Source organism: Berghia stephanieae, chromosome 10 (genome assembly GCF_034508935.2).
Source record: "Berghia stephanieae isolate SIO BIC M18660-M18661 chromosome 10, UCSD_Bste_1.3, whole genome shotgun sequence".
NCBI classification, from domain to species: Eukaryota; Metazoa; Mollusca; class Gastropoda; order Nudibranchia; family Aeolidiidae; genus Berghia; species Berghia stephanieae.
Genome location: NC_088369.1, coordinates 41305233 through 41317080, shown reverse-complemented (window position 1 = coordinate 41317080; position 11848 = coordinate 41305233). Strand labels below are relative to the sequence as shown.

General features: G+C 36.3%; 1 protein-coding gene across 2 annotated transcripts in view; it reads left to right on the top strand.

The window, feature by feature from the left end:
* Window positions 1–536: 536 nt before the first annotated feature.
* Window positions 537–11848, top strand: part of LOC144981146 (growth hormone-regulated TBC protein 1-like) — a 64171-nt gene continuing 52859 nt past the window's right edge. Inside the window, exon 1 of one of the 2 annotated variants that reach the window (XM_078929293.1) lies at window positions 537–711. The gene's annotated coding sequence lies outside the window, so the exon portion shown is untranslated. Of the gene's footprint in view, window positions 712–8858; window positions 8961–11848 lie in introns of those variants that run through there. The other variant, XM_078929294.1, reaches the window with a different exon arrangement.

Genomic DNA, 11848 nt, shown 5'->3' with positions numbered 1-11848 from the left:
AGCCAGGGCTTTCCTATAATATTATGAAGACGCGAAAATAATTATTCATTTATTTACTCATAGGTAATATGCTTTGATATGCTTTAGTGACAATCATTTATGTGGGAACAAATACGCGAAAATGCCACGTTGCATAAATTTCATTTTATATCCTGTTTTCAAATGTAAAGCTTTATCGTTATATATAGATAGAATGCGCTTTGCCAAGGAGTTCACAACATTGCCATCCGGAAGTATAACGGACCAACACACAAAACTATGTGTAACCATGAACTTTTATAGTCTGGTTAATACCGTTTAGTGAGAACAACTCACAAACGCGGATAGCAAAAAAACAAAACAAAGGCCTGTGTGACGTCATCTTCGTTCTATCTATAATAATATGTTGATTTTCCCCCACGAATTAATATAATAATATTATAACACCCTTTGCAGTTGCGAAAGTTGAAGTCCACGTTTGCACGTAACCAAAAGTCAAACATTTACTGCTAAGACTACTTCAAATGAACGCTCTATTTTCATGTCACGGAATGCACAACAATCAACAGTAACAAGGCCTGTGGGCGTCTCCTTGTCTAAATTCTATCAAGTTTATACTGGAATTCATATTTTTATTCTGCATATTTCGACATTGCTCAGTACTCATAGCTTGAATTTTTTGCAGAAATCTGGGAAGCATTTACTAAGAAGTCCTATAGCACCGTGGAGCAGGTCAGTAGGAGTAGAATAGAAGTGAAGTCAAAGTACACCGATGACTGATGGAGGACGAGACTGTTCTTTACTAATTTGCTACTTTATTTTTAGTAACTTTACTAATCTAAATCTAGCTAGACGTCTTCTTCAACTTCAATTACTATTTGTTATAACTGTGTATTGTATTAACTTTGAATTTTCAAATCTAACGCTTAGCTATGAAACACATGACACCGCTCTGCAAATTTTCTGTTGCTTGTGACTTGTGGCTCTTCTGTGGTGAGAGTAAGAATGTAAGTGTAAGGAATAATAGATCTAGCAATGCGTAATCAATTCATCTTTTGTGAGAAGATGAGCAAAGTTAGTTAAATCAATAGAGATGGAGAGAATTTTAAATTAAAATTTGATCAATACCGGCACAAGGACTCTGCCATGGTCCCTGTTGCCATCTTGCTTTGTTTACCTTGAGACCGAGTTGTCACCTTGTCCATTCTTGACAAATAGTCAAATTAAAGAAGGGGTGGAGAGAAGGGGGGGTGTGGAAAAAAGAAGGCAGGAATATGGGAGGGGTTGGATTTTGACAGTTTCAATTACAAAGGTGTCCAAGTATGACACTACTTCATGCGGCTATGTGGTCTAGTGGTATGAAACACTCGCTTTCGGATAGGAAGGTCCTGGGTTCGAGCCTCGCTCGGTGCATAGTTGAGTCCTTGGAAAAGGCTCTTTACTCACATTCTCTCACCACACTCAGGTGTAAAATGAGTATCTGGCCGTTAACAGCGTTGTCTTTGTCAGAAAAATTGTAATATCGCCTAACAGGCGTCATGTCTTGTCCTACATGTTAAATTTTGCTGTTGACCAGGGACCCCTTGTAAAGCGCTTTGAGCACATTTAGTGGATATTGCGCTATATAAGAGCTCAATTTATTTATTTATTTATGCTGTGATTTTTTCTCAGACATGTATGGGAATACGGAGTGAGCATATTGAAAAGGGGCGACTAGGCTAACCCTACCTGTTGGTTAATACAGGGGTGAGAATAGCGAGAAGGTGCTATTACCTCTTTTCTCATCCAGCCTGGGTGAGAGGTCAAACATTTTTCTATTCTCACCCAGGATGAGAATAGAGGCAGCCGGAAAACCATGGAAATAATATTGTTCGGACAGCAAATTACATGAGGATATGCCATCTGTATACAGTAGAACTCGGAAATAGCGAGTTCGACGGGTCCACGCCTGATTACTCGCTATTTCCGAGTTCTCGCTATTCCCGAGTTGCCAGGAAAGGTTATAATATTGCTGGTTATTCCCCTCGGTGTGTAATTCGAGTAAAAGCCGTCGCCCCTATTTCAATTTCTTCACAGAAGTGGCAGAATGCTTGGTTTTTTGTTTTTTGTTTTTATTTTCAAGTAAAATCATGACTAGAAAAAAAACAAGAACATAGAAGTGTGTGTGTGTGTGTGTGTGTGTGGGTGTGTGCGTGTGCGTGCGAGTGTTTGTATGCACTCGGCATGTTTGATGAGGTAAGCAAGCGCATCACTCAATCACTGACCCATTGAAATAATAGTTCCACACTCCCCTCTCTCGCTGATCGTGTCGTTCGTTAACGATGCTACTCGCTGACCGAAGCTGCGAAGTGAGGCATGTTGACATGTGCTTACCTCGCGCGTCGCGTGGCACCACATTAGGTGAATAATTGACCCCCACCCCCAATACACACACACGCACACAAACCCAACCCCCACCCAAATTTGTTTCGCCTATTATGTACTACTACAGACTAGGCTACTATGTAATATTACTCGTAACGAAAAATAAGAAAAGAAAAGAGGCTAGGCTAAAAATATTTAAATTGCCATTGTCTCTTGTTTTGCTTTACTTCGTTCACACTCCTAGGCTGGGGCAGGAAATGCTCGTTATTTCCGAGTTGACCTCTTTTTCATACTCGCTACTTTCATGCTAATTTTATTGACTCAAATAAGGGAAAAAAACGGGGATTTAGATTTTACTCGCTATTTCCGAGTTCTCGCTATTTCCGAGTACGTTACTTTCATGTTCTACTGTATAAGTAATATGTTTGTCGTTGTTGTCAATGGCGTTGCTGAATTGATAAAATCATCTTCACCGAAAGGCTGTAATAAATCCAACAACGATTCAACCTCACCATAATATTTTTTTTTTAAGTATTAATTTTATCTTTTTATATCTTGTCGCAGAAACAATTTATCTATTGCTTTTTTCTATTTTTAAACAAAGTGCTTATTCGCAGTCGTACTGCGAAAAGTGATTTCACAGTGGAATCACTATTCGCAGTAGTGGAAAACGCTCTCCCGTCTCTGAAAATTAGTCTCTGTCCCCTAAGTGAACACAACACTGTATTATTTTCTGTTGAAAATGGTGTGTTGTTGAATGGATTTAAGTTGAATGAGTGTTAGTTTGAGAAGGAAAGAAGAGAAGGGATGATTGAAACATTTTTTAGTGACTTAGAATTGAGATTTTGACGGTTTCAACTTTTTTTTCAAGTTTCGTATAGTTTTGTTTGATGGTATGGCATATCCGGCCGGCAGATGTTACAAGCATTTTAACCAAGCACATATCATCGATAATTAGTGTCTATATTTTTTAGTCTTGAGCTTGAGCTTTTATATAACGCAATATCCACTAAGCGTGCTCAAAATGCTTTACAAGGGGTCCCTGACCAACAGCAACACGTAACATGTAGAACGAGACATGACGCAAATTTTTCGGACAGAGACAATGCTGTTAACAGCCAGGTACTCATTTTACATCTCAGTACTGTGAGAGAATGTGAATAAAGAGCCTTTTCCAAGGACTCAACACTATGCGCCAAGCGAGGCTCAAACCCAGGACCTTTCTGATCTGAAAGCGAGTGTCATACCACTAGACCACATAGCCGCATAAATCTAGGACAAACCATGTGTGAAGCCAGCTAGCTCCAATGGATACTGGGTCGCCTGTATAATTAAAACCTCCTTCTTTTGAGTATTCAGGCTGTAACCACTCAGGGTTAGACTATGTTAATTCTTACTTACTTACTTATCCGAACCAGCGACCACCTGAGCTCTAGCCCTTCGGTCTTGTGCCATGACGTAGAAGTTAGACGTCTTTTGTAGTTGTTCCAGGTGACTATAAAGTTTGTACTATGTTAATTCAATTTAATTATAATTAATGATATGGAAAATTGACAACAATTACATATTACCACCATCCAGGACGGAGTTATTTTTTAACTAACTAAATACACAAACAGTCGTCTTACGATGTTTCTAAGTAACAAAAAGGTGCTAATTCGTTCACGCAGTCAACATTCACACTCACATGCAAAACATGCACAACACAAGATGCTAACGGCAATAAAGAACCCTAACATAATTAAACGCAGCCGAACAACTCCAATATATTTAAATACATGTTACACAGGCGACGACCTGGTTGTCTGGGTATCTTTTGCCTTTCATTATAATTATGCTTTGAAACTGTGGTGATCCTTTGTCTTGAAACGGTATCAAGTCGGGATGAATTGGACCCCGAAAAGTGACTTTATAATTAAATTGAAAGTAAATACCAATTTTTGAACTTTGGTATTGTGAGAAATTGTCTTCATTCTCTAACATGACATTGTGAGAAATTGTCTTCATTCTCTAACATAACATTGTGAGAAATTGTCTTCATTCTCTAACATAACATTGTGAGAAATTGTCTTCATTCTCTAACATAACATTGTGAGAAATTGTCTTCATTCTCTAACATGACATTGTGAGAAATTGTCTTCATTCTCTAACATAACATTGTGAGAAATTTTCTTCATTCTCTAACATGACATTGTGAGAAATTGTCTTCATTCTCTAACATAACATTGTGAGAAATTGTCTTCATTCTCTAACATAACATTGTGAGAAATTGTCTTCATTCTCTAACATAACATTGTGAGAAATTGTCTTCATTCTCTAACATGACATTGTGAGAAATTGTCTTCATTCTCTAACATAACATTGTGAGAAATTGTCTTCATTCTCTAACATAACATTGTGAGAAATTGTCTTCATTCTCTTACATAACATTGTGAGAAATTGTCTTCATTCTCTAACATAACATTGGGAGAAATTGTCTTCATTCTCTTACATAACATTGTGAGAAATTGTCTTCATTCTCTACCATAACATTGTGAGAAATTGTCTTCATTCTCTAACATAACATTGTGAGAAATTGTCTTCATTCTCTAACATGACATTGTGAGAAATTGTCTTCATTCTCTAACATAACATTGTGAGAAATTGTCTTCATTCTCTAACATAACATTGTGAGAAATTGTCTTCATTCTCTAACATAACATTGTGAGAAATTGTCTTCATCTCTAACATAACATTGTGAGAAATTGTCTTCATTCTCTAACATGACATTGTGAGAAATTGTCTTCATTCTCTAACATGACATTGTGAGAAATTGTCTTCATTCTCTAACATAACATTGTGAGAAATTGTCTTCATTCTCTAACATAACATTGTGAGAAATTGTCTTCATTCTCTAACATAACATTGTGAGAAATTGTCTTCATTCTCTAACATAACATTGTGAGAAATTGTCTTCATTCTCTAACATAACATTGTGAGAAATTATCTTCATTCTCTAACAAAACATTGTGAGAAATTGTCTTCATTCTCTAACATAACATTGTGAGAAATTGTCTTCATTCTCTAACATAACATTGTGAGAAATTGTCTTCATTCTCTAACATAACATTGTGAGAAATTGTCTTCATTCTCTAACATAACATTGTGAGAAATTGTCTTCATTCTCTAACATAACATTGTGAGAAATTGTCTTCATTCTCTAACATAACATTGTGAGAAATTGTCTTCATTCTCTTACACAACATCGTGAGAAATTGTCTTCATTCTCTAACATAACATTGTGAGAAATTGTCTTCATTCTCTAACATGACATTGTGAGAAATTGTCTTCATTCTCTAACATAACATTGTGAGAAATTGTCTTCAATCTCTAACATAACATTGTGAGAAATTGTCTTCATTCTCTAACATAACATTGTGAGAAATTGTCTTCATTCTCTAACATGACATTGTGAGAAATTGTCTTCATTCTCTAACATAACATTGTGAGAAACTGTCTTCATTCTCTTACATAACATTGTGAGAAATTGTCTTCATTCTCTAACGTAACATTGTGAGAAATTGTCTTCAATCTCTAACATAACATTGTGAGAAATTGTCTTCAATCTCTAACATAACATTGTGAGAAATTGTCTTCATTCTCTAACATAACATTGTGAGAAATTGTCTTCATTCTCTAACATGACATTGTGAGAAATTGTCTTCATTCTCTAACATAACATTGTGAGAAATTGTCTTCAATCTCTAACATGACATTGTGAGAAATTGTCTTCAATCTCTAACATAACATTGTGAGAAATTGTCTTCAATCTCTAACATGACATTGTGAGAAATTGTCTTCAATCTCTAACATGACATTGTGAGAAATTGTCTTCAATCTCTAACATGACATTGTGAGAAATTGTCTTCAACCTCTAACATGACATTGTGAGAAATTGTCTTCAATCTCTAACATGACATTGTGAGAAATTGTCTTCAATCTCTAACATGACATTGTGAGAAATTGTCTTCAATCTCTAACATGACATTGTGAGAAATTGTCTTCAATCTCTAACATGACATTGTGAGAAATTGTCTTCAATCCCTAACATGACATTGTGAGAAATTGTCTTCAATCTCTAACATAACATTGTGAGAAATTGTCTTCAATCTCTAACATAACAGATCGGAACAAAGCCCAAGTTTCATGTTTATGTCAATGAATTCAATATTTTGCACCCAAGTCATTCCGACATAATACCGTTTAGAGACGGTGTTCACAAATATGTATATGTGACCCATCGTCTCAAAACGGTATTATGTCGGAACGAACCAAATGTTTAAAAGCCGAATTTAATGTGAAACTGATCAAAAATATAAATTGTTGGCATTAGCACCCTAAAATATGGTATCCATTCTCCTCAATAAAACATACAAACTCAACACAAGTCTGAGATTTCTGGCTATAAATTCAATTTTCAACATCTTGACCAACATGACATTATACCGTTTTAAGGCGAAGGGTCACACAAATATGTATATTGGGTTCACCGGGCTGTCATTGTGTATTCCTATCAGTTATGCTTAACGGTTAGATGACTAAGATGTGAAATGAGTACATGGCCGTTAACAGCGTTGTCTCTATCCGAAAAAAAAAGTGTAATATATCGCCTAACAAGCATCATATCAGGTCCTACATGTTAAATATTGCTGTTAGCCAGGGACCCCTTGTAAAGCGCTTTGAGCACGTTTAGTGGATGTTGCACTATATAAAAAAAAGCTCAATATATTGGGTTCACCAGACTGTCGTCTATTCATGTCAGTCATACCTGACTTGTTAGATGACTTAGATGTATACAATTACAAGATGTATGCAAGTAAATAATGCATCTGTGCTTATAATGTTTCCTTTACATTGACATTGTAGTAATGTGCGGTTTTTTTGTTTTTTTTTAGCCTTATCATATATGTGGTTACACATATTTAAAAAAAAAAATTAACGGGCCAACACACAAAACTATTTGTAAACCTTGAACGTTTATATGTAGTATGCGCTTGGCTAAGAAGCTCGTAACATTGCCATCCGGAAGTATATCGGACAAATACACAAAACTGTGTGTATTCATGAACGTTTATAGTCAGGTTAATACAGTTCAGGGAGCATAGCTCATAAACGCGGATGGCAAAAAACAATAACAAAGACCTGAGTGACGTCATCTTCGAACTATCTATAGTCCTAGTTAATACAGTTCAGTGAGAATTACTCATAAGCATGGACGGCAAAAAAAAAAAAGAACAATAACAAAGACATGAGTGACGTCAACTTGGTTCTATCTATGTTCATTCACAATCGTAAGTTTGTATAGATAGTATGCAGATGACGTCACTCAGGCCTTTGTTATTGTTTTTGCCATCCGCGTTTGTGAGTTGTTCTCACTGAGCTGTATTAACCAGACTATAAAAGTTCATGGTTACACAGAGTTTGTGTGTTGGTCCGTTATACTTCCGGATTGCAATGTTGTGAACTCCTTGGCCAAGCGCATTCTATCTATAATAAATGCAGTGATTAATAATATGTACTTGTGTTTTCCTTTTTTTTTTTTATAATATCACACAGCCCCTATTATTTGCATAATAATATCCTCCTCCCACCCCACCCCCTCTCACTCTTTGTATTTTGATTTGCGTAAAAATCTTCAATTTAATTTCCATACAAGCTGACATGACATTGGTCGTCTATCTCTGACTCATTGCGACATATTTTTGAATAATGAAAACATCCGGCAACTCGGTTGTTGGTAATCCTGCTCATTTCCCATTTCCCATCACCATCACACACACACACACACACACATACACACACACACACAGAGATACACACACACACACACACACAGAGAGAGAGACAAGCAGACACACACAATATAGCTACGTATATTATTATATACACACTTTCACAAATACACACACGCACATACACACGCACACAGACAAGTACATACACACAATATACCTATGTATATATTATACATACACACACACACACAAACAAACACCTACACACAATATACCTATGTATATATTATACATACACACACACAGACACATACCTACACACAATATACCTATGTATATTATACACACACACACACACACACACACTTGCACAAATAATATAATTATTTATAAAAGTGTGTGTATAATTATTTGTGAAAGTGTGTGTGTATAATATAATATACATAGGTATATTGTGTGTAGGTGTTTGTCTGTGTGCGTGTGTGTGTGTGTGTGTGTGTGTGTGTGTGTGTGTGTGTGTGTGTAATATACACTCAAACACATACAATACTCTATGATAATATCTCGATGTATGACTTATTATAATTTTATCGTTTGACTGTGGGCTAATCGGCAATCGGAAACACACACACACACATACACACACACACACACACACACATAATATACAAACACATACACACCTGTGGGTCATAGGTTAATATATTGATATAGGGATATTGATATTGCTATTTCATGTTATTTTACTGAGTAAAGTAAACGTGCTCCTTTGTTGTTATCAACGTCGTGTGTATGTGATTCTATGTTATTGGATTGGATTAAAAGTCAAATTGTAGCTAAACGGTAAAAGGACGAGATGCTATTGTATCGTCATATTCATCGTCATCATCATCGTCATCGCTATAATCATCATCGTTATCATTATCAATATCATCGTCATTGCCATAATCATTATCGTTATCATTATCAGTATCATCGTCATCATCATCATCGCCACAATCATTATCGTTATCATTATCAGTAGCATCGTCATCATCATCATCATCATCATCGTCATCATCATCATTACTACTATAGTTATTATTATTATTATTATTATTATTATTATTATTATTATTATTATTATTATTATTATTATTAATATTATTATTATTGTTACTATTATTACTATCATTATCATCATCATCATCATCATCATCATCATCATCATCATCATCATCATCATCATCATTTTTTTACACCTACATATCATTTTATTGAGGTACCCTACATCTTGTAGCAGTAATTTTAGCGATTGAAAGAATAAAATATGGAGAGTGAGAAAGATAAAATGATTATTACAGATTAGATCACTTTGATCACAATGGCATACATGGTAAGATAAAACCAAAAACAAGTTTAACTCGCTCAACCCTAGAGATTTTTTGCTACTTTTCAAAATGGAAAAAAAATGTATTAAAAATGACCATGTACATAGATAAGTTTTTTTTTTCCAACTACCATTATGTACAAACTAGAAACATTAGCTTTGATACTACGCCTATAATTTGTCTCATAAAAATGTAATAAATAGGCAAGGGGTAAAAGTAACCCGGGTAAACAACGGATATAGTCGGTGTTAGGGTTGAGTGAGTTAAAATTTAAATGATAATATGTCTTGATAACGAAGATAATTTTTTTACCTGGCATTTGGATATTGCTGGTTGTGTTGCATGCCTGTCTTTGATATGCGTTCATCATGTGTGGCTTTGTGGTCTAGTGGTATGACACTCGCTTTCAAATCGGAAGGTCCTGGGTTCGAGCCTCGCGCTCGGCGCATAGTTGAGTCCTTGGAAAAGGCTCTTTACTCACATTTTCTCACCGTACTCAGGTGTAACATGATTACCTGGCCGTTAACAGCGTTGTCTTTGTCCCAAAAAATTATAATATCGCCTAACAGGCGTCTTCTCCCGTCCTACATGTTAAGTGTTGCTGTTGGCCATTGACCCTTTTGTAAAGCGCTTGGAGCACGTTAAGTGGATATTGTGCTATATAAAGCTCAATTATTATTATTATCATCATCATCATCATTATCATCATCATCGTCATCATCAATAACAACAACAACAACAAAAGATGCTGCGTATTATTGTGTAAGATAGATCAATTTTTTTAGTTATTATTTTTGGGTACCAGATAAGATTAAATAATAATAATAATAATAATAATAATAATAATAATAATAATAATAATAATAATAATAATAATAATAATAATAATAATAATAATAATAATAATAATCTGTGCAAAAATAGAATATGTGATTTATTGCCTTGCTTTATCATGGACAGCGGTATATTAATAGACGTAACAGTGCTAAATAATGGAAAGTTGTTGCTGTTGTTTTTGTTGTGGTTTTCTCATTATTGTTGTTGTCGGTGGTGGTGTATTTGTGCTTATATTATGTACGAGAGTGAGAATGTGTGTGTGTGTGTGTGAGAGAGAGAGAGAGAGAGAGAGAGAGAGAGAGAGAGAGAGAGAGAGAGAGAGAGGGGGGGGGGGGGGTTCTCGCACGAGTGTGTGCCAACATGTGTGTCTGTGTGTGAGAGAGAGAGAGAGAGAGAGAGAGAGAGAGAGAGAGAGAGAGAGAGATAGGGGGGGGGGGGGAGTTCTCGCACGAGTGTGTGCCAACATGTGTGTCTGTGTGTGTGAGAGAGAGAGAGAGAGAGAGAGAGAGAGAGAGAGAGAGAGAGAGAGAGAGAGAGAGAGAGATAGGGGGGGGGGGAGTTCTCGCACGAGTGTGTGCCAACATGTGTGTCTGTGTGTGTGAGAGAGAGAGAGAGAGAGAGAGAGAGGAGATGAGAGAGAGAGAGAGAGAGGAGAGGGGGGGGGGGGGAGTTCTCGCACGAGTGTGTGCCAACTGTGTGTCTGTGTGGTGAGAGAGAGAGAGAGAGAGAGAGAGAGAGAGAGAGAAGAGAGAGAGAGAGAGAGATAGGGGGGGGGGGGGAGTTCTCGCACGAGTGTGTGCCAAACATGTGTGTCTGTGTGTGTGTGAGAGAGAGAGAGAGAGAGAGAGAGAGAGAGAGAGAGAGAGAGAGAGATAGGGGGGGGGGGGGGAGTTCTCGCACGAGTGTGTGCCAACATGTGTGTGTCTGTGCGTTTGTTTTTGTTTAGGGTTTTTTGTTTGGTTTGTTTGTTTGTTTGTTTGTTTGTTTAGGGTTTTTTGTTTGGTTTGTTTGTTTGTTTGTTTGTTGGTTTGTTTGTTTGTTTGTTTGTTTGTTTGTTTTTGTTTTTTTGTTTTTTTGTTTTTTTTTTTGTTTTTTGTTTGTTTGTTTTTTGTTTGTTTTTTTTTTGGACGGGGATATGGGGCGTGTTGTGCGCGGGTGCGTGCGTGTGTATATGTATGTGCGCGTGCGTGTGAGTATGTGTTGTGTGTGCATGTGTGTGTGTGTGTGTGTTTGTTTGTGTTAAAGAGTGATGCATATGCCTGTGTATATTTATTTAATGTGTTTGTATGTGTAGTTATGATCATTGTATGTTAATTCCCATACTTCTCCAGTCATTGTTGGTTTTATGGAAGTGTGTTTGTTTCTGTGTCGGAATTAATTCATGATATTTGAATATTGTGAAATCATTGTTTTGTTTTCATTATAGTTGTAACGAATCTGGGTTAATTCAATTTGATTATTATCAATCACATGGAAAATGTACCGCTAGAAAGAACCCTAACATAACTAAACACAGCCGAACAA